The sequence below is a fragment of the Nycticebus coucang genome, chromosome 5 (genome assembly GCF_027406575.1).
Source record: "Nycticebus coucang isolate mNycCou1 chromosome 5, mNycCou1.pri, whole genome shotgun sequence".
Classification (NCBI taxonomy): domain Eukaryota; kingdom Metazoa; phylum Chordata; class Mammalia; order Primates; family Lorisidae; genus Nycticebus; species Nycticebus coucang.
In genome coordinates, this window is record NC_069784.1 from 42,318,666 (window position 1) to 42,343,069 (window position 24,404).

Sequence of the window (24,404 nt, forward strand, 5' to 3'; positions counted from 1 at the left end):
TTTTCAGGAGAAGAGTTAGAGGCAAGTGTCGCAAGGCTGCAGTAGGGATGGAGCCAGCCCTTGTGTGAGGGATGTGCATGGACACTAGGGAGACCTAAGGAGGTGGCTGATGATCCAGGCCCAGTGGTCAGGGAAGATGCTCTGAGGAGATGACATCTGAGCTGAGTCAGGAAAGAAGGCAGGAATCCACCAAATGAGCAAAAGGGTGACATGAGCACCAGGCTGAGCAAAGTCATCAGGGTCTGAAACATCTGGGCGTGTGCCTGGAGTGTGAAGCCAGAGGCAGGGCACATCCTGCAGAAACCACTCCATAAAGGTCTCATGGGACCGGTTAAGGAGCTGGACTCTTTCATGCAGGCCACAGGGTGCCACCCAAGGGCTTCAAGCAGTTGCATGGTGCAGTCACATCTTGATTGAAAAAACCACTTGGCCCAGCAGTGTGGATGATGGGTTTGAGGAGGAAGGGCCAGATGGGAAGCAGGGGGACCAATTAGCAGGCTTTTGCTGTATTCTAGGAGAGAAACGAAGAGGGAGTCAACTAGGACAATGGCACTCGGCATAGACACGAGGGGGCACAAGGGATATACGCTGGACGTAAAAATGAGCAGGAATCTGATTAGCTGGACGTGGAGCAGCAAAGAGGTCCCAGGCCAGGCTGTGAGCGCTGGCAGATGACAGCGCCAGTCTGGGGCACAGGAATGCAGAGCTGGCTGGAGTGTATGCGGGAGTGTATGCACAGTCCTTCCACGATGCAGGGGTGGTCAGAGTTCTCACTCAGGGTCCTTTCCAGATGGTCCTGTTTATGCTGGGCTGGAGGTACCTGTCAGCTGGAGACATTCCAGACCTGAGAGCAACACAGACCTTCAGAAACAGGCTGAGGTTCACCTAAAACAAGCACAACAATTCCTTTGGTTATAGGGGAATGAATTTCAAAACAGAGCCAAGCAGATCTCAGCATAGCAGGCCACAGCATCTAGAGGCTTATAGAACTGCTGATGGCAGACAAGACGTAAGAGGAGAGATTAACTCCTGGGTCTCATCCCCTACCATTCTTCTTTCCACCCTCTTGTGGTCCCTCAACATGCACACGTGTGCACACAGGCTCACGTGGACACACACACTTCTGCACACACACGCATGTGTGAATGCGCTTTATCATTCTTCAACTTCTCACCTTCCCCCAGACACATCAGGCCTGTCCCACTTCCTCTTTGCACCTGCTGTTCTCTCTGCCTGCAGAGTCTTCCTCCAAGTTCTCCCCTGGGTAAAATGGTTTTCCTCCCTCCGCACCAATCCAGATGCATGGCTTCTCTGATACCCAGCCCTCGATGCCCAGCCCCCACTCCCCCCGTGGGCTTAGTGCTCCGCCCCAAGCGTCCTCACCGTACTCTACCCTGTCAGCCAGCATGTTGTACTGTGTTTCTCTGAGCTCTTTCTTCACCCCCAACCAGAACTCCAGGAGTCTTATTTGTCTCAGCATTCCCAGTGGCTGGCACAAGGTCACCAGTGCTCAAAACTGTTTGAGGAATGAGTTAGCACATGTCCTTAAGGTGGAGAGGAATGCACCTTCTCTGGCCACAGACCCAAGTCCTTGCTTAAATGAAGACAATCCTCTTTGCCTTCCGGATGCTCATGTGCCAGGTGGAAGAGAAGCCTGCACACACACACTTAGGGGCTGCCAAAGCGATACCTACCTTCACGCTTAGTTTCTACATGAGCAGGTCTACTATTTTTCTGCAATTGGCCTTTATTTTTATCCCCACTTTATAGATGAGGGTTCCACCTTCAGGGAAGGCAATAGCTCTTTTGGATTGAAATGATCAAAGACTTGTGTAGCACCTTTGGGGTGCAGAGGGGAAATTAGTAGATGAATAAGACGACTGCTGTCTTGGGGGGGAGGGGGTTGGTCCATGCAGGATTCCACAGGCCGACCGCAGCTGGCAGGAGAGAGCAAGGCCTTTAGTTATTTGTCAGGTGGCCTGTGCAGTCCTCTGGAGTTGTCACTGGCTTCAGCCTCCTGGGAATCTTCCCTGCTGCCTCAGGCTGGGCACCTCAACCTGACTAAGGTGGTGCTCGTAAGCTGGGCAATTGACAAGAGCCGAGAGTAACTGGAATCTGGAATCATCATCATCGTCATGAAATTAACAACAGCAGTGACACAGTGTCAAAAACTCTCACCTGGCGTTTACTTTACACTGCGCTAAGGCTTTCTCTGCATTCTTATTTTATAGTGTGTACCACACTCCAATGAAGCAGATACTATCATTTCCATTTATCAGATGCAAAAACAGGCTCAGAAAAGTTCAACAATTGGCTTAAGATCATATAGAAGAGCTGGGATTTGACTCCAGAGCTGCTCTTCTTAAATAATGTGCTGCAGGGAGATGCAGAAGGCAGGCGGGTACCCTGACCTTCCACGGAAGGACACTCCAGGGAACAAGAAGCCAGCACTTGCTCATTGCTCTAACCCTCACCCTCTTTCCAGGATGTCCAGCTCCAGGCAAGGATGGGGAGTACTCTTTGGTAGACTAGTGCTCTGTGTGGAGTTCAGAAAGTACAGGTGACCTGGGGGGTGCTGGATAGATAAACTGGGGTGCCCCTTTCCTCCCTCCCTGGGCCTCACAACAATGGCCTTCAGATTGCTGCCTCTCTTGGATGCCTGGATCATTGCTGTCTGGAGCCTAATCTCCATTCTGGTGGCTTTGGTTGCTATGGAAATTGAATACACTTAAAGTTGTCTCCAATCTAGTCTGTTTATCTCTTTCTGTCCATAGTCTGGAAGGGCACAAACCCAGGGCAGAGGGCAAGAAGGAGGATGGATTGCTGCCCTGGGAAGTCTGTGTTACCTGATCTGGAGGTCCTCCCCAGAGGTAAACAGAAAGAGAACCACGGAGAAATGTTCTTTCCAAGTCCCCCTCCATCTTCCCCTTTGCTGCTTTAGCTCCTTTTTGCATAAACATGTTGGAATTCGAGGTTTAGAGAGACATGGACTGGCCATAATGGGAGGACACTCTGAGAGCATCTTTCATTCTTCAGCTTTTTGTTATTCATTCAACAAACACTTACAGAAAGCTGACTCTAGGCTGCTGGATGCAGGAGTCTCTCTGGGAGCAGCTCAGGATCCAGAGCCACAGAGAATGACCCCTGACAGCACCCGCCCATGTGGCTAGTGCCTAGACTTCAGGAGGATGTCCAGCCACAAGGATACATCATGTGGCTGGGAACTGGGGGGCATTCCCCTTTCCTCCTATCTCTGTTAGAGGGAGATTCATCACACAGTCCAGGCCAGCTGAGTAAGTAGGAGGGGTCAGAGGTTCTCAAGATTGAACTGCCATGGAATGGGACCATCCCCAGGTAGGACTGAGGAGCAGATCACACTCCTTTCTTTCACCACTCTAATGCAAGAGAAATTCTGTCTCCTAAGAACAGGAGGAGAGGTCAATGTCAAAGAACTGCCTAATGCCCTTCCCCCAACCATCACCACTTTGCTTGGATGATAAAGGAGTGGGGACAAGACGGATGCAGTAGATTACAGGTAGGTGATTATGTGTATGCACAATCCGTCTTCTAGTAATAACTGGATGAAGCAAACAAAAGGTGTGTGTGCTGGGAATTGTGCTAGGGGCTGGAAAGACAACGATGAGAGGCCCAGCAGAGAATTTCAAGGAGCTCACAACCCCAGAAGGATAACAAATGAGCAATACAAAGGTGTGTGCCCTATAACAAGGTCAAGAGCAACATACTCTGAGATCCCAGAGCTAGGAGAGGAAGGGAGAGTGTGCGCCAGGCACAGGGAGTTGCATTTGTAAGGGTGAGGCGTTCTTTAAACAGAAAGTCATTCTGCGCAAAGAAAAGAGCGTGAGCAAATGCTCAGAGGCGTGCAAATGTGCAGCCTGTCTCGTGTTTGGAGTGCAGGCTGCAAGGAGAGTGGCAGAGACGGAGCAGGAAAGGACAGACCAGGGAGAGCCCAGCGTGCCTTCTGTGCAGAGGCAATGAGGGACCTCACAGCAAGAACCGATTTTCAGCAAAACAATTCTGGCAAGCAATGAGAAGGGTAGGAAAAGTGGGACATAAGGAGGAGGGGCTCGAACTAGGGCTGTGGGACTAGCAAAGAAGAAAGACTCAGCCAAGAATGGGAGCAGCAGAACCTATGGTCCCCGGTGACTGACTGTGGAAGGGTGTGTGCAGGAGGAGGGAACAAGTGCTGAAAGAGATGGACAAATAGAGAAGTCTCAGTGCAGAGTCAGCGTGGAGAATAACCTGAAATAGAAAAGCCCAGACATCAGTTTGGGGGATTCTGTTTGGAATGGTGGGGGGAGATGCCTGGTACATTCAAGGTCAGGTGCTTGATAGGCAAAAAGAAGTGTATTTCTAGAACATGGGGGAGAGGTGGTCCTTGGAAATATGCAAGTAGAAGTCACCAGCATAGAGGTGACAGCTGAAGTTGTGAGGGCAGGGAGAAGGCACAGGGAGGGATGTGCAAGAAGGCAAGTGCAGCTCCCTGGAGAGTAGTCAGACGTGGGGAGGATAATGTCTTTCAGGATGGTGGGGGACCGTCTGGGGTCAGTGGTCAGTAGGAGAAGGCGAGTACTCAGATGGCGTGGGCTTCAGAGAAGATGCTGCTGAGGGAAAGTTGTGGAAAGCTGCTTTACTAGAGTAGTGGCCTTCAAATGGGAGCGTGTATCAGAATCACTGGGCTTGTCAAAACTCACCACTTGAGTTTCTAATTTACTATATCTAGGGTGGAGCCCAGAAATTTGTATTTCTCAATGTGAGTTGATGATGCTGGTCTAGGAACCACACTTTGAGAACGACTTGCTGGTCTGGACTAATAAACCTGCACGTGGGAAGGGTCAGATTCAAATTCATGCGCTCCTTCTTGTGCCCTGGAGACAGCTGGGCTTTAGTTAAAGAGAGTAAGTGGAGGAAAAGGAGGAAAATGTAAAGCGGTCCCTTGGAAACAGAATGAATGCTACTGAGGATGGGGGGAGGGAAGCTAGAGGGTTAGCCGTGGCTGTGACTATGGGTCTAAGACATGGATCGGGTGGAGAGACAGTGGTGAGTTAAGTTGATGGGGTGCAGAGATTAAGAACCAACCTCATTCAGGTTCTATTTGGAGTGCTGGCTGAAAGGCTAGTCTCCTTTTAGAGAACCTCATCTGTCTCCCCCATCCCTCCCTTCTAACCTTCTGGGGTCATTGCCAGCCTCTGGGCCTCAGGCCTTCCCAAGCAGAACAGAGGCAGCTGCTTAATATCCTGGGTCATCTCTCCCTGGGGTTGCTCTGAGGACAGGAAAACCTGGTACGTTTTTCATTTTCTTTCTCAGAACCCAGATCAGACACCTTGACACTGCAGAGAGGAGGCTCTCGACCTCAGTAAGAGACACCCTCCAAGGCTGAGCCACCAGCCCAGGGAAGCATAGAACTTGAGCCTTATTTTCTACCAGTGGAGCAAGTCCATAAAGAAAATCCAATTCATCGGTGTCCAAGAGAACATTACCAAGATAGACGAGACACCACGGGCAGTATTTAATTATGAGCAGGCAGAGCAAATAGGAGGGACGCAATAAAAATGCTAATCAGGGAGGGAAAAAAAAAAACAGGCTTTATTTTCTTCAGGAATAGACTAAAGCTCATCTCTTTCCCCTTCATTCCCATCCCCCACATGAGGGCCAAAGGTCCACTTCTGAGTGTGACTTGGTGACAGGTGAGTCCATTTAGCCCCACTCTCCCTGTTCCTAGAAGATCCAACCCAGATAGACAGAGGTTGGCTTTCCCTTGCAAGCACACAGCTTCTGCTTCAGCAGGGGAATTGGCAAAGAACTTAGAAAGTGAATGAAGTTATTATTCAGGGCTCAATTCCATGTCCCAGGGAGCACTTTAGCAAAGGACAATCTCCTTTTTCAATAGCATATCCAGAATTTGTATGAGGAGGGACAGAGGCCAGAGAAGAGCCCCTTGACTAACCTGAATTCAGTGTACTGGGCTGAGTCTCCTGCCTGTAAGGCAATCCAACATTGAGTCTGGCCCAAAGAGTGTTCTCAGTCTCTCTGAACTTGGCTGAGCTTGTCATTGAAATGTGGCTCAGGATTTTCAGGGGTTTTCTGTCTCACCCCCAATTTTGGCTGACTCCTCATGCAGCAGCGTGTGATCCTTTGGGTCACACACTCTCCTTCCTTGTCAGTCACTCCCGCACTGCTGCCCCAAACAGATTTATTTCTCTCATTTTCCTGGTCTCTGGGCTGCCTGGATCCCAAAGCTTATGTTGGTTTTGGGTAAAATGTGTTCTTTTCACAGCCTTAAGCACCCTGACTCAGGTGCCCAGGCCTTTTCTCTAGGTTGGCTTTTTCTGATTACTGGGAACCAGTCACCCAGGCAGGTTTTCACACAGTTTCCTATTCACTTGATTAGTCTCTTTGTTATCTCCTCAAATCCCAAGGTCACCAGCCAGGGCCTGGGACCAGTGATCATCTGGTATCTCATCCTGAATCATCTCCCCTGGCTCACCAACACAAGGAGATAGAACCCAGGCTTGACTCTCAGCTACTGCCTCTTCTAGAAAAATACCTGCTAGATAAAAAGTTTATATATCAGCTGAGCTACTTACCTACTGTGGGACTCTGGAAAAGTTCCTTAATGTCTCTGGGCCTCAGTTTCCTCATCTAATAAATGAAGATAACATTATCTCAGATTTGTTACAATAACTCAATGCAAATTCTTACAAGGAGCTTAGAAGAGTAACAGTAAGCACTCAGAAAGTATTAGCTATCATTGTCACTTTTGTTGTTATGGTATTATTAATAAAGTCAATGATTGTTGATTTGCCTAAATTCTGGGTGCTCAGTAGAGTGACTAGCAGAAATCAACACTCAATAATCATTGAATGAATGTTCTCCTAAGCTAGTTCTTCCAAGGAAAATTACCCTTCCCAAGAATATCAATATACATTTCAAGAGAAGAGCCACAGGTTGATGACTATGCTTAACACACAAATGGCTAATGGTGAAATTTCAGGCATCTATGGGGAAAAGATTTCAAGTCAGTGGTTCTTTTCACTGTCTTCTGTACTGAGTCGGATAGGCAGTCATTGGAAGCACAGGTAGCCCTGGTTTGCTCATCAGTAGCTGAGTTTTCCTCAGGGTTGAATATTCTCATGAACTAGATGGGTGGGTGGCTCACGCCTGTAATCCTAAGATTTTGGGAGGCTGAGGCCAGTGGATCTCCTGAGCTCAGGAGTTCAAGACCAGCCTAAACAAGACCAAGACCCCATCTCTACTCTAGGAAAACTAGCTGTGCATCATTGTGGTGGGTGCCTGTAGCCCCAGCTATTTAGAGGCTGAGGCAAGAGGATCACTTGAGCCCAAGAGTTTGAGGTTGCTGTGAGCTATGATGACTCCATGGCACTCTACAGAAGGTGACAGAGTGAGACTTTGTCTCATAAAAAAAAAATATATATATATATATATACACACACACATATATATTCTCCTAAACTCTAAAAGCAATAAAACTTTAGAAAGAGAAGCAACAAGGGGATAAAAGAGACAAAGGAAGCCTCTAGGTACAGGGCCAGACTTTCCTGAGTCCTCCCTGGGGTCCAGGTAGCCACAATCTGCACTTGTGTTGAAGACATAAGGCCTACAGGAGCTTTTTACTGTATAATGGGGAGGGAAAGAGCTGACTTTAGACCCCAGCAGAATAAGGCTCCTTCTACACCAGTGGTTCTCAACCTTCCTAATGCTGCAACCCTTTAATACAGTTCCTCATGTTGTGGTGACCCACAACTATAAAATTATTTTTGTTGCTACTTCATAACTGTAATTTTGCTATGCTATAAATCGTAATGTAAATATCTGATATGGAGGATGGTCTTAGGCGACCCCTGTGAAAGGGTGGTTTGACCCCCAAAGGGGTTGCGACCCACAGGTTGAGAACCACTATTCTAGACCCAGGCCCTATACTCTGTTAGGGAGAACTCTGCCCCTTCTGTACCTCACCAAAGATTTCTGATAATGGAGAGAGGAAATATTTTGTCTAGATGCTGCTGAATGTTTGTTCTATGAATCTGCTATTGGTGATCAGGAGAGAATGTCCATTGGGAAAGAAAAACTATCATTTCAAAATCAGAAATAAGGAGCAAACCAAGGTCTGAAAGCTCCCACCATTCTCCTGCTGGTACCACACCCTGCCACTGACAGTGGACCTTCACGGGTGATCTCACAACAGATGAGGGGATAGGTTGTGACCTCTATTCTTTCCTTTGTCTTTCTTTCTTTTGTCATTATTTGAAAATATATCCTTTGTTTTCCCATGATTCAAACAAATGTTACCAGTTCCCTCAGGAGCCTTCCAGAAATATTTTATGCATATACAAGCAAACACACACATATATTCCCTCTCCTCCTTTATACAAATGGAAAGCTTGCTTTATGCACTGTTACTCACTTTGCATTTTTTTCACTTAATATATTTTAGAGCTTATTCTATATCAGTGTGTATAGCCTTACATCATTCTTTTTGTGGTTGCAGAAGATTGTATTATGGAAATTAGTTTATCTAATAAGCCCACTTAAATTGTTCCAATTGTAAACTTTCACAAAGAAAGCCATAATAATAGCCTGTGGGGACATATGTCTGTAGGATATGTGCAAGTATATCTGAGGATAAATTTCTAGAAGAGGAATGGTTTGGTGAAAGGCTTGATTCATTTATAAACTTGATAGCTATTAACAAATTACCCTCCATAAATATACCCCAAATCACATTATAACAAAGATATTTGTACCAGAATGTTTATTGCAGCCCAATCCATAATTGCTAAGTCATGGAAAAAGCCCAAGTGCCCATCAATCCACGAATGGATTAATAAATTGTGGTATATGTACACCATGGAATATTATGCAGCCTTAAAGAAAGGTGGAGACTTTACCTCTTTCATGTTTACATGGATGGAGCTGGAACATATTCTTCTTAGCAAAGTATCTCACGAATGGAAGAAAAAGTATCCAATGTACTCAGCCCTACTATGAAACCAATTTATAGCTTTCATATGTAAGCTATAACCCAATTATAGCCCAAGAAGAAGGGGAGAGGGGAGAGGTAGGGGAGGGGCAGGGGGAGGATGGGTGGAGAGAGGGTAATCCGTGGGACCACACCTACGGTGCATCTTACGAGGGTACATGTGAAATTTACTAAGTGTAGAATATAAATGTCTTAACACAATAACTAAGAAAATGCCGTGAAGACTATGTTAACCAGTTTGATGAAAATATTTCAAATTGCATATGAAACCAGCACATTGTACCCCATGATTATACACAGCTATGATTTAATAATAAAAAAACATATTTTTTAGAGATTATGAAACTGGAATTCAGAGAAGGTGAGTGACTTGACCAAAGTCATACAGACTGTACGTAAAGAGCTGGGAAGAGACGCGAGGTCTTTTGAGTACTAAGACTTTTGGACCCATGGGCTCAAAGAAATTGGAACCACCTAAGAAATATTACACAAACTGAGAAAAAGTAATAAAATTTACAGCTTCCCATATTAACCAGGCTGGATTCAACTTTTAATAAAGCCACAGTCCTTACAGGTGAAGACTCTATAATTTGGAAGGGCTGGGGGATGAGCTATAAGGAGATACAGTGAGAACATGGGCAGGGCTTCTGATCAGCTTTGGGTTCCCAGGAGAAGAGGCAAATAAGGGGACATTGGATAATTGTGTCTTTTGTAACACTCACCTTGACTTCCTTCTTCCTTAACCCTCATTATTTCCCACAATAAACCTTTCATCAAAGTTATGGATAAATATCAAAATGAATTGCTTCATGAAAGTATGGTGTAGCTAGAATAATAATAATAAAGGCTACCTTATCCGAGTTCCTGCTGTGTACCATTGGACTTCCTGGCACATCATAATTTAGCAGTGTGACCTTAGGCAGGTAACACTTCCAGTTGTGCATCTTAACATCCACTGCTATACTAAAACAAAGAGGCTGATCAGATGATCCCTAGCTCCCCACAAGTTCTTGCCTGCTAGGATTCTATTTATTCCAAGGTCCCTGAAGGCTCTACTGGGGCATGATGGACAAGGAAAGGAAGTAAGTACCCAGGACTAAGGAATAGGGGAAGGAAGCAAAAGGACTAGATCGCTTTCAAACTGGCAGGTCAGCCTTGAGAAAGTCAATTTTGAGAGAAGAAGCTGCATATGTCATATAAATAATACTGAAAACACCTTATTGTTGTATTTTTTCAAAGTGATTCCATAGACTATCTCATGTGTTCTTCCTAACAACCACGTGAAGGAGAGAGTTAGGGAGGCAGGGAAACTGAGGCAGAGCCAAGGTAGGCTACTCAGCCTAAGTGCCATGGTGAGGCAGTGGTGTGGGCTGGGCTAGAACCCAGGACTATTGTCCTGATACAGTTTCCATACACAGGCAGAATTCTGTTTGGGAGCAATCCAGAGTCCCCATGCCTCCAGAGCCTGCACTTAAACACCCTTGATGGTGCTGCCCTTACCTCCTTCACCATCTCCCCACAGCGCAAATCAGCCTTTCCCTTGGCTCTGGAACAGATTTTATTTCCACAAAACGAGTCTAAAGAATGGTTTTGGTGACTCAGCACCAATCGATCTGGCTGCTGGAGCTGCTCTGGCCTTTGAGTCAGCTTTGTGGGACTTCTATCTGGCTCCAGTGACCAGGCTAGATTCCCCTGATAACATACCTCAGCCCTTTTTCCCCTGGGCCTGGACCCTGCGTTGTTTTTCTGAATCCTTCCTCTCTGGGAACCCAGCCTTGCTCTAGAACCCTACCCTGAGGCTGATTCCAGAACCTCCACTCCGAACTGTTGTACACTGCTTATTCCTAGATCCCCTGTGCTGTGTTCTGATTCACAATTAGACCCTATCTGCTGGATCCCCATTTTGCTGACCACCAGGGATATTAGGATGTCTGTCTAGCTCCCAGGACATGTTTTCCCAGCAGCTCTCTTCACCTCCTGGGATACACACCTCCCATTGCTGCTAGGTTTGTCCCTAAGCTGTTCACTCACCACAATGAATAATGTCCCCATTCCAGTCTGGGTGATTTGATGATCTAGGTGTCTGCAGGGTCTAAACTCTGTTTTAGACAGCCAGCCCCTATCTCAAAGCTGGAAGCTAATGGGCTGGATAGCCTGGAGCACCTTGCCCTCCCACCATTTCTGAGTGGCATCTATGAAAGTGCCTGTTAGCTTCCCTTTTCTAACAGGTATGAATAAGAGCACAGCCATTTGGGGCCCCTTGAGGGATGGCTCTGTCTGAAAACAGACGTGATTACTATTTCCATCACCTTTATAATCCTTTAATCACACATTTGCAGCAGAGAGTCTGGGCAGGGTGAGTCCATTTATATAAACAGCAGGGAAAAGAAGGCTCTGTGCCATATGCCAACCAGGCTTAGTGGAAATGTAGCAATCGCTGGCCTTTCATAAGCAAGAAAAAAAATGAAATGATCTAGTTATTTATCCCCAAACAGCTTAGATTCCAGCTGCTGAGACCTGTGCTTATGTTATGACCACTTTGACAAAAGACACGTCTTTCCGTGCTGGCCTGAGCTCTCAGTTCTGCCAGTGGGCTGGAAGGCATGGACAGTCAGGCTCTCTGGGAAGGTGACTGCCCCTGAACAAAGAAACTTCCTTGTCTCTGGCCCTTGGATCTTGGAAGTATTAATCTGGAAGACTATCTTCCAGAATGGAATAAGGAAACTAAGGGAAGGCCTATAACCATTGTTTGGAATGGGTCTCTAACAGATAGGGGTGTGCTTTTTTTTTTCATAATTTTGGACGAGACAAACAGGTATTAGAACCCTAGAAGACAGAATGTTTTTCTTTCTTGTTTTTTTAAGTTTATAAAATTTTTTTTCTTTTTTTTATTATTAAATCATAGCTGTGTACATTAATGCAATCATGGGGCACCGTACACTGGTTTTATAAACCATTTGACACATTTTTATCACACTGGTTAACATAGCCTTCCTGGCATTTTCTTAGTTATTGTGTTAAGACATTTACATTCTACATTTACTAAGTTTCACATATACCCTTGTAAGATGCACCGCAGGTGTAATCCCACCAATCACCCTCCGTCCACCCACCTCCCCACTCCCTCCCCTCCCTCACCCCCTTCCCCATAAGTATCCAATGTACTCAGCCCTACTATGAAACTAATTTATGGCTTTCACATGAAAGCTATAACCCAGAATGTTTTTCTGGGGCCTCACCTTGTAAAACTGATTGTTTCATGTAACAGAGGCAGAGAGGAGGCCCTGGTGACAGCCTTGTGATCCACTCCACTCTGAGAAGGTCATCTCAGCCTCGGAAACAGTCCCTGACTCACTTACTTTTAGATAATTTCCCTAGTACAGGTCGGTCTTTCCCTCCAAAGGATTAGTCTACTTGCATACAACCATCTCTTTCCTTGTTTGAATGGGGCATTATGATTTGCTATTGTTGGGTAACAGATCACCCTAGAACTCAGCATGTACAAGAATAAGCATTATTTAGCTCACATATCTGTGGATCACCTGCCATCAGCTGGTCTTGACCAGCCTGGCTAGGCACCTGGGATACAGCTCTGCACTATACATTTCTCTTCTTCCTCCTGGGACCAGTGGAGGTGGCAGAAGCCCCTGCAGGTGGGTAGGAATGTGCAGTGCCTCTTAAAACCTAGGCTCAGAACTGACACACAGCCAAAGACAAAGTTAAGGGGCAGGGAAAGATGCTCCATTCTTTCCGGAAAGAACTGCAAAGTCACAAGGCAAAGGGCACTGACAGCAAAGGGTGAAGAATGTGGCCTCACAACACAAGCCTACATAACACAGAAACAAGGCAGAATCACGCTCCCTCCCTTCAAAAGCTCTGCCTCCTCTCACCCTTCTGCCTGAAATGGACGAGATGATGGGGCTCCCTCTGAAGGAAGACCCGTCAGCCCAGAGTGATGTGGCCTTGTGTCTCCCTCTGCATCTTTCCTGTCCAGGCTAGAATGTGGGCACATAAAAAATAGAAAGGCAGGGCAGTGCCTGCAGCTCAAAGGAGTAGAGCGCTGGTCCATTTGCTGGAGGTGGCAGGTTCAAACCCAACCCTGGCCAAAAACTGCAAAAAAAAAATAGAAAGGCAGAGTTCGTACAGAGCCAAATGATTACTTCAATCTTGTTAGCAGTTAGGTCCTCATGAGTTGTAGTCTTCACATCTGAAACTTTTCTGGGAAAACAAATTGGCCAAAGGAACACATAGCAAGAAAGTGAAAGATAGAAATGCTTCAACTCAGGTCATGGGACCCACAGGACTGCTGAATGGGAAGTGTGAACCAGAGATGAATAATACTGTGCCCAATTTCAGAGCCAAGATCTTGGAAGTGATCTGTACAGATTTCACAGAAACTTGATAAAGGAGATTGCCCTTGCCACTACCCTGAACTCTTCAAGCTGACAGATCCCTGACTGCTGAGTTTCCACCAGCATAGAGCAGCTGTGAACTGGGCTGTGGTGATAGCAGATCTCATAGTTTTCTAAAAATCTGTGCACGAAACTCTCCCTTTCCAGCCCTACAGCTCTCCCCACAACGCAAATTAAATAAACCCTTGTTGTTTTGTTTCCTGCCATAAAGCATATTTTTTCACAATGTCTCATTTATTAGAAGTTACCAAAAGAAAGCTAAATCGGGATTTTGTTGAGCTGCTGACGACTCTTCCCTATTACCCTAACTCATTTTCAGTGGCATTTCAACACTTTTGTAATGAATTAGCTCTACCATTTCTGGCACCAAGAAAAGAGAGTTTAAATTAATTTTCAGCAAGGGATACTATTGGTTCAGGCAACTTCCCTCCTACTGTGTTAACATCAATGTCTTATCTCATTAAATGCCGATAAACAAGTGTAACGATCTAACAAGCCACAAATTGCCTTATTGACACCTCCGTCAGCTGTTCTTTGCTTCCCAAATCCGCTGCCTTTATGGGCACACAGTGCTTGTACAAAATGGGGGCTCTAACGGAACATCAGAATGAGGACACACATTTGGCATCTGGGCTCCCTGGTTGCTCAATTTTGTTCTTTCTGACTTTCATCTAACAGTAGATTAATTAATTTGGTCTTTCCACCCCCTGGGGGTTGCTTGAGGTGCAGGTGGTTGTAGCTTCTCCAAGAAGGGATGGACTAGGTCCCCTTTCCAGTTCTCCCCAGCTTTCTGAAAGTGGATCCCATTAGCCAACCTACTGGGGATACCTATCATGGCAGCAAATCAGTAGCTCTTTAACCTGCTCACTTTGTGCACCAGGACACCAGGACACAGGAAAGCAGGCAATATCCAGTATAGTGTTCCAGGAGCCTGCCAGGCCACAAAAAGATGCATGGCCAATCACCAGTTAATAGGCTCTTCTTATCAGAGGACAAGGCGAGAGAACTTGGCTTTTATCCAGCAGGAGAACCTCAGTTGAAAGATCAGGAAGGACTGCATGAGAATGAAGATGGTCATGGCTGTAGCCAATGGCTGGTGCCCTCTGCCTGACCCCTCTCTGGGATTCCAGAAACAGAATGGACAGTAGCCTGATCACCAGGCACAGGCTCAGGAGTCTGTAGAGGCGGGGGGTTGAACGAGATGACTCATTTGTCTGGCATGAGGATTCCATAATATTTCTGGTATTCAAAATCAAGTTCATACGGTTATGAATTTATATAGAAAATCTTATCTCTCCAATATTATCAGTGATCAGTAGAATCAACAATAGGAAGAGGATATGAAACATTTCAGGGGGCTGATCTCCAGGGAGATAGATTTCCTGCCTCTGCCTAAGGCTGCACCTCACACAGCATGGTTGGGGAAGGTGTTCCACACTCTTCCAGCTTTTCTTAGGGCCATAGAGCCCAAAGAAGACAGGAAATTGTGTTGCATGGATGTGTGTCTTCGCATGAGTGTGCATGTGGCAGACATCAGATGCAGAGCAGGGGAGGAGCTGGTAAAGAGCAACGTTTGGTTTGGTTATGGTTTCTTTTGAAGGTTTACTTTCCAGCTTCTTCCTCAACACTGGAGCGTTCCAGGGACCTCTGTCTTCTCCCATCTACCTTCATTCCACAGAAGATCTCTTCTGGTCCTCTGACCCTAAATATCTATCTCCTGTGTTGTTTTTATCTCCTTCCAGACTTCTGCCCCGAATTCTTACGTCTTTTCTACACTGGATGTCTAACGGAAATCTCAAATGTAACATGAGCCCAAACTAGCCCCTGATGTCTCCCTCTAAATCTGCTCCTCCTATAGCCTTTCCCATCCCACTAAGTGGCAACTCCATTTGGCCAGATACTCAAGTAAAAATTCGGTATTCTCTTTGTTTCCACTTTCTGGCATACCCCATATCTAATCCATCAACACATCTTATTGGCTCTATACCCTTAAAAAATATTGAGAATCCAACACTTCCCACTGCTACTCTAGTCCAAGTCACCCATCTCCACCTTGGTCTTCCTTCATCCACCCCTTCACCAATACCTATAGTCTATTTTCAACAAGTCAGGGTGCTCCTTTGAAAATAGGAGTCAGATCATGTCACCTCCTGCTCAAAATCCACATTCAGAGAAAAGCCTCAGTCCTCGAACGGCCTCCCAGTTCACACCAAGCCCACGGCCTCACTGCTTCATCTGTCCCTTGCTTGCTTTGCTCAGCCCTGCTGGCCTCCTTGCCTTCCTTCAAGTCTGCTAAGCTCCCTCCTGCCTTTGCAATCACTGTTCCCTCTGCAGAGAATGCATTTCCCCTGGGTAAGGCAAGGCTCATCCCTTCAACCCATTAAGGCCTTTCACTCAGGCCTTCCCTGACCACCTCATCTCACGTTGTCCCTCACTCTCTGAAGTGACATTTCATTTTCTACGCAGAAAAAATGCGTTTCCTGCATTTTTCTTGTCCACGTTTCTTACCATCATATTTTACACACATATTTGTCTGCCTTCTCCACTAGAATATAAGTGTCTTGTGGGAGCAGAATTTTTTAGGGAGGGGAGGTTCTGCTTATTCACTGCTATATCCCATCATATAATCAGTTCATAATAGCGATGAACAACAAATCAGTGGGTACCGTCACCCCCCTGAACTCCAGCTACTGTCTGAATCCTTAGGCACACATGGGGCATGATAGGAGAAAAGTCCCACAGAGGAGTCTCATCACTCCTATTTACAGCTGTTCCCTCAGCCCAGAATATTCTTCCCTCTCTTCCTCTAACTTCAACTCATCCTTGAGGGATCAATTTAAAAAATCACTTCTTTAGCCTGGGGGACTAAATTAGGTTCCTCTGTTAAATGCGTCTGGGGATTTCTTTGTGCCACATTTTACATGCTCAGAATTTTACCATGTAGAGCTGTTGTTCAATTTCTGTTTTCCCTATTAGACTGTGAGTGTCACCAGGCAGGGACTGCCTCAGTCTTTGTTCACAGATGGGTCACTAGCACATAGCACATGTCTTGCCACATGTGTGTTTTCAGTTGGGAACAATGGACAGGTGAGAGAATATGGGACATAAAATATTCAATTAAAGCTTGAAGAAATGGTGGGGCCTCTCCACGGTGTCCTGGGCAGGCCCTCTCAAATCGGTATTGAATATATAAATGAGAGGTGGACAGGGGCTGGGCCAATGTCAGGCTCATCCTAAATTGTGATTGGCACCCAAGGTCTTCATTTGACCCCTACCCTCTCTTAAGGGGCTGCTCGTTGTCACAGTATGACTTCAGTTTGAAAATCCAGCTCTCAAGAGACCCACAGGCAGGATGCACCTATAAGTGAGGAGGACCTTACCCACACCTCTGACCATGAGCTTGACCCTGGTAGGCAGTCTATGAGGGGTACTGAGAGGAAAATGCAAGCATTTTCTACTCAGTTAAAAATCCACACAATTTTAGAGCCCGAAGAGACCATTTTACCTTGTGCATTCATTTCACAGAAAAGAAAACTGAGGCGCAGAGAGCTAAAACTACTTGCCTGAAGGTCACACAAATAATTAATGACAGAATAAAGGTAAAAGTCCAGATTGCTATGCCATGATCATGCTTTTTTTCTTTCCTTTCCTCCTAGAAATAAAACTTTTTAAAACACCCTCAAATTTAACAATAACCTTAAGAAATAAAAGAGGATGTCTAAAAAGTACACTTCAAAATTGTCACCAAATTACAGCATATTACCTTTATTAACCCCTAACCACAGATTGTAATCTAACCTGATTTCTTTTCCTTAGGCTTGAGTAAAAGATTTCTTTTAGCTCATTCCAATTCCTCATTTCTCAGCTTTGCGACTCCAGACAGGCCCAAGGTCGCCGTTTCTGCTCAACTTTCTGATTTAGCCTCTCCTCAGGTGTGGGTAGATTGTTCTGGTGCTGGGCTGAGGAAGCACACAGCTGAGCCACGTCCTCTGGCCTTTGTCTTCTCTCTCTTCCTTCCTTTCCTGACACTCTCATTCCGCTGAGAAACTGTGATTCCTTTTGTGCCGAAGTTGCCTTCTGCTTTTTTATTTTTTTTAATACTTCCGTTATAGATATATTCAGTTTTGCTTGGAATTTGGTGGTAATTTTATATAACCAAGAAGTTTTCACTATGACCCTAACAGCTACATCTCAAACTTGTTCTAGAAACCAACTAAAGGAGCAATATTTGGGTTTTTTTTTTTTTTGTTGTTGTTGTTGTTGTTTTGAGACAGAGTCTTACTCTGTCACCCTCAGTAGAATGCTGTGGCATCATAGCTCACAGCAACCCTCAGTCTCTTGGGCTCAAGAGAGCCTCTTGCCTTAGCCTCCTGAGTAATTGGGACTATAGGTGCCCACCATAACTCCTGGCTATTTTTAGAGATGGGGTCTTGCTCTTGCTCAGGCTGGTCTTGAACCTGTGAGCTCAGGCAATCTACCCACCTCAGCCTCCCAGAGTGCTAAGATACAGGCATGAGCCATCATGCCCGGCCACGGACCAATATTTGTTACAAAGAAGGAAGGTACAAAGAAGTAAGAAACATCATTTGTCTGCTGAGCAGCTCCTGCTGGTCATGTTGAGTTGATGGCCAGGTCAGTAATGGGCACCACTTCTCACTGCTCCCCTGCTGCCTTCCTGGCCTCTCCTCCTTGAGTCACTGCAATAGTTTCCTCACTGGTCCCCCTGCGACCACCCTTGCCCCTGCCCCCATGGTCTATTCTCAGTACAGCAGCTAATGTGATGCATTTAATATGGAAATCTGGTCTTGTCACTCCTCAGCCCCAAACTGTGCAATGTCTCCCTGTTCCTTGGAATGAAAGCTGGCATCTTCAGGCCACCTGAAGGCCCTTCAGACGTCATTGCCCATGGTCTGCCTTCTTCGTTAATTCTCTGATTCCCTTCACTATTACTCATTACTCTCTTTTATTTTATTTATTTATTTTTTTATTAAATCATAGCTGTGTACATAAATGCTATCATCAGGCACCATACACTGGTTTTACAGACCGTTTGACACATTTTCATCACACGGGTTAACATAGCCTTCCTGGCATTTTCTTCGTTATTGCGTTAAGACATTCACATTCTACATTTACTAAGTTTCACATGTACCCTTTGTAAGATGCACCGCAGGTGTAATCCCACCAATCGCCCTCCCTCCGCCCACCTCCCCCCTCCCTCCCCTCCCTTTTCCCCTTCCCCCATTCTTGGGTTATAACTGGGTTATAGCTTTCATGTGAAAGCCATAAATTAGTTTTATAGTAGGGCTGAGTACATTGGATACTTTTTCTTCCATTCTTGAGATACTTTACTAAGAAGAACTCATTACTCTCATCTTTGCCCTGCACTCCCTCCATATCAGCCTCTTTGCTATCCACTATGGTCTGAATGTTTGTGTCTCCCCAGATTTATATGTTGAAACCTAATCCCCAATATGATGGTATTTGCAGGTGGGGTCATGGAAGCTGATCAGGTCACCCTCACGAATGGGATTAGCTCCCTTATAAAAGAAGCCCCAGAGAGCTCCTTCGTCCCCCCACCACATGAGGACACAGCAAGATGGTCATCTTGAACCAGGAAGTGTGTCTCACCAGATACAGGCTCTGCCAGGGCTTGATCTTACACTTCACAGACGCCAGAACTGTGAGAAACGAATTTCTGTTGTTTACAAGCTGCCAGTCTACGGTATTTTATGACAGCAGCCTGAATAGACTAAGACACTATTCCTCAAACACACTGGACCAGTTTGGGGACCTTTCTACCGGCTGTTCTGTTTGACAAATCCCATTACCGTGAAGCCTTTGTTCAAATTAGGCCTTCTCAATAAGGACTGACTGCTATGGACACCGGGCTTCATATGCCACCTGCCTCTCCACCCTGTCCTCTCAACCCCCTGAAGCTGCTGTGCTTTTTATTCCCACCACACTTACCCTCTTCTAATACCCTATAAAATCTGCATATCTATCATGTTGGTTTTTGGCTGTGTCTTCCCAGCTAGATGTTAACGTTCTGAGGGTGAGGATCTATTTTGTTCCTTTTGTTCCCAAGCACCTAGAACAGTGCCTGGCACAGGGCAGGCACCCAAGAAATATCTGTTGAATTGTCAAATTACTAAAGTCCCAGTATTAGCTAGTAGCTAACACTTTTTGAGCACTTACTTAGTGCCAGGCAAGGTTTTAAGCTTTGTAGATGTATTCACTCGTTTAACAGATAATAAATGCTAAGCCGAGACTGTTTTAATTCCCTCTAAGCCAGAGTTTCTCAATCGTTTTTATCTCATTGCACACTTGAACCTATAGTTAAACTTCTACGGCACATTTAAAGTATGTTGGTTTAAAAAAAAAGAATATACTTACTGTGCTTTGAACTTCTTTAAAAAATAATTTAAGTAATGATCTTTAAAAATTTTTGCGGCACACCTCAGATCTTCTCAGGGATGCGGTGGAACACCAGTTGAAAATCACTGCTCTTAGCCCAGAAATGCTACTTTCTGGTTTTGCACATGAAAACCTGTCATCTAAGACAGTGAAAGGGGAGTGGCTAAAAGAAGAAGGGAGGTGACATGCTGTTGGAACCACTGATTCAGTACTGCCACTTGTTTTTATAATATACATTGCAGAAATCAAGCTTTAATATATTCCACTCTGCTAGTTGGGTTGGGATGGGGGAATAGACAAGATGAATTAAGAAAGAATTGTAGGTGGTTTGAATGGAAATGAGGTCTTGAAATGTAGCATGCATACTACAGGTAAATAGATGCACAGAGGCCAAGAGGGTTGACAAGATACAATTGATATTTTTCTGTGATCCTCATAGTTAAAAGAACGTTTAAGCTTACACCAGAAGTAGACTTTTAAAAAATACACATGTAGGGCTGGTGAGATGGCTCACGCCTGTAATCCTAGCACTCTGGGAGGCTGAGGTGGGAGGATTGCCTGAGCTCACCAGCCTGAGCCAGAGCGAGGTTCAAGACCAGCCTGAGCCAGAGCGAGACCTCGTCTCTAAAAATAGCCAGATGTTGTGATGGGCACCTGTAGTCCCAGCTACTTGGGAGACTGAGGCAAGAGAATCACGTAAGCCCAAGAGTTGGAGGTTGCTGTGAGCTGTGACGTCACAGTACTCTATCAAGGGTGACAAAGTGAGACTCTGTCTCAAAAAAAAAAAAAAAATACACATGTAATCTGAGCTCTCCAAGCCTCTCCAGCCCATGGCTCTCTCATTCACAGTAATAGTTCTATTTCTCAGGTTCTTACCTCTGCCTGCCCCCCTGGGATCTCTGGCCCCTGTGGACTTCCTGACCCCTGGCATGACTGGAGACCCTCAAAGCTGTTGACTTTTTTCATGAGCGGAGTGGGTGGGTGGAGCCCTCACATACATTTGGTCAGGTGGATTCTTCTGTGCCCGTAGACTATGCTGTCTAGAAGGAAGCCAATAGCCACATGTGGCTTTGGACCTTTGAAATGTGGCTAATCCAGATGGAGACATGCAGTCGTGTACAATGCTTACTGAATTTCAAAGACTTAATACAAAAACAGTAAATATGAATCAGAGTTTTGTACTGATTACATGTTGACTTGACAGCATTTTGGATACTAAGTTAAATATTAATTTTCTTCTTTGTGGCTACCAGAAAGTGTAAAGTTACACCTGTGGTTTGCACTTGTGGTAGGTATTACGTTTCTACTAGACAGCACAGCCATCTATGCTGCCATTTCTCCTGGGCTCCAGTGGGCCAGTGCACACCCTTTCCGCCATGCCCTCTCCACACTGTTGGATTTCACTGTCACTTCTGCTGGGTAGGGCCCCTCACAGGTCCTGTCTTATATGCCGGGTACAACCACCAGCCCTCTGGAGGGCTTCCCACCCCCAGCCAGGTCCCACCACCAACATCCTCAAGTCCTCAAGGTCTCAAAGTGGCCCAGGGCCTTGTGACAAGGTAGGGGAGAGCACCTCCCTCCCACTTTTATCTTTCTGTTAAAAGGTCTTGGAGTAAAAGAAAGCTGTCTGTCTTCTAGGATCTTAAAGTTCACTGAAAGCTTTTTTCTTTTTTTGTAATTTACTGTCATCTCTGCAGAAAAACATCATGCAGGTGGACCAATGTCAGGTTTTTACTTTGTTTTCTTATTATTTGAACTTATAAAATTAACTTTAGTAAGGTGTAATTTACATATAATAAAATGCATTCATTTTAAGTATATGGTTTGATGAGTCTTAACAAATGACAAATCTGCATTAACACCACCTTAATATAGATATAGAACATTTGCATCACTCCATTAAATTCCCCTGTGCCCCAGGGCAGATTTGAAGGCCAACTAAAAACTGTATTCAGAAATTTACTTTCTCCTGGGCATGGTAGCTCATATCTATAATCCTAGCATTTTGCAAGACTGAAGTAGGAGGTTCACTTGAGGCCAAGGGTTCAAGGCCAACCTGGGCAATATAGTAAGATCTCCATCTCTACTACACTTAGTAGGGTGTAGTGATACATGCCCATAGTCCCATCTTCTTGGAAGGCTGAGTTAGGAGAATTGCTTGAGCCTACAAGTGTAACATTACGGTGAGCTATGATGATACCGCTGCTCTCTATCCTGGGCAATAGAATAAGACCCTGTCTCAAAAACATAAAAAGGAAATTTACATATCATAACATTACCAAGTGCAACATTTCAGGCCTGGTTCTCTCTCCCTAAAGGAAGCTTCTCAGACAGGAGTCTCTTCCAATCCTCCTTCACCCAGGGAAGGAGCTTCTATCAGCTGCCTGCACTATCTGAATCCTGGCCCTGCATGAGCTCCTGCAACACCAGATTGGAAGATTTTTTTGTGACTTCAACACATTGATCAGCCTAAGGAGGCTCTAAGGCGGAACTGTGTGTGTGTGTTTTAAGTAGCATGAAATAAATGGAAGAGCAATAGTTAGCAGATTTAGAGGAAAATGGTGACAAGTCATGGCCCTGCATGATCTGGCCCCTGCAGGCATCTTCGATCTTAGCTCACACTATTTTTTCCTTCCTTACCATACTCCAGCCCCACTGGATCTCATGACATTTTCTCAACCGTGACAAAATTGCTTCCTCGGGCCCTTTGAACAAGCCACTCCCACCAGCTAGAATGCTCTTTGCGCTCATCTGCATATCTGACTCCTTTTTATCCTTCAAACCTCAGCTTAAATGGCACCACCTCATATATGACATCTCAGACCACCCAAACTAAAAGAATATCCTTCGTGTTATTCATTTTCTTTTTCCATTTATCCCAGTTTATTATACATTAGCATGCTTGTTTGCATATTTAATATCTGTCACTCACATTGGACTGTGACCTTTATAAAAACAGAAACTGTTCTGTATTATATGGCATTATTTGTTCACCATCCTTCCTTCTTATCCTGCCCTAGCATGGCTTAACTGTGAGTGGAATATCTTCCTTACCTTGCTGACTTTCCACGTCACGTGGCCCTTTGACTTGCTTTGGCTAGTGGTATGTTGGTGGAAGTAAAGAATACGGCTGAGCAGAGGCTTTAAACCTGCTTGCATTGTTTGCCTTGATTTCTTGGACTTACTTTTATTTGCTGTAAGAAGACCTTCCCCACATAGCTGCTATTTCTTATTCTTCCAACCTGAACCCTGGACCCACAAGAAGAGCTATCCCAGCCAACCTGCAGCTCTGAGATCAAGAAAACAAAGTTTGGCTCAGTGCTGGTGTCCATAGCACAGTGGTTACACACTGGCCACATACACCGAGGCTGGCGGGTTCGAAACCAGCCAAACAACAATGACAACTGCAACAAAAGAAAGAAAGAAAGAAAGAAAGAAAGAAAGAAAGAAAGAAAGAAAGAAAGAAAGAAAGAAAGAAAGTAAGTTGCTGATGATAGTCACTGATGTTTACTGTAGTTTCTTACGTAGCATTGTTACAGCAACAGCTGTCTGCCACATAAAAGGCACCCCGTCAATATTTATTGAATGAATGGAACACTTTCCTTTGGAGAAAGTCAAAAGGGAGCTTTGGAAGGTCACATCCAAGAAGGAAGGGGAAAACTGGGGCATAGAAGGAGAAAAAGAACCCAAAGATTCTTTTGGATGAATTTCAGGAAAGAGCTTTGTGACCTGGTGGAGAACTTCAGATTTGGTTCCCAAAACCACACTAGCATTTAAGATGTCCTAACAGAAGTTCTAGACAGATAGGACATTTTTGGAACATAAAATACCAACTAAAGGTGAGCCAGGTATCACAATTTAGGCACAGAACCATAAAACAGATCTAATCCAGTAAAGAAGAGCAAATTGCCTGCAGTCAGCTGTTTGGGGCTGGAGTGGAGATAATTTTCCACATCTCTCTCTGTCTCTTTTATTTATTTATTTTTTTTGTCTCAGTGCCCTTTCCACTACTTTGTGTTGATTTTAATGAAGTTTGATGAGGGGAAAAAAGGAAGGAAGGGGCATATGTGGGATGAGATGTCAGCTCAAATGAAGATCAGGATGGAGGAATGTTACCTTGTCCCAGCAGTCTCCCTGGGAGAGGGCTACCGGGCGTGCACCAAGGGCTAGAGCAAGGGACCCTGTGGTTTGAATCTTAAATCACCTCCTCGAGACAGGGCAAGTTGCTGAGATCCCTGTGAAGACTCACGTGGACCCAAGCCCAGATCTGCTCTGATTTTTAGGAAAGCAAGTCTCCTGCCTGGACCAATTCCATTCTGATCGCCCTGCATGCCCACTCCAACAGTATCCAGACTGGGTTCAGCGCATTTTATTAGTGCAACTCGGAAGCATTCAACTCTTTCCAGAAGTTGATTGTGCCTCCCTGCAGGCAGTGTGGCCCAGGCAGGAATGCCAGAGAGGGGGACTGCTTCCTCTGTGAGAGGAGGCCACGCCATTAGCCGCTGCCGCAGCTGCTCCCCTTAACACCTTGCCAGGCTGTCTGGCTGCACACTGGA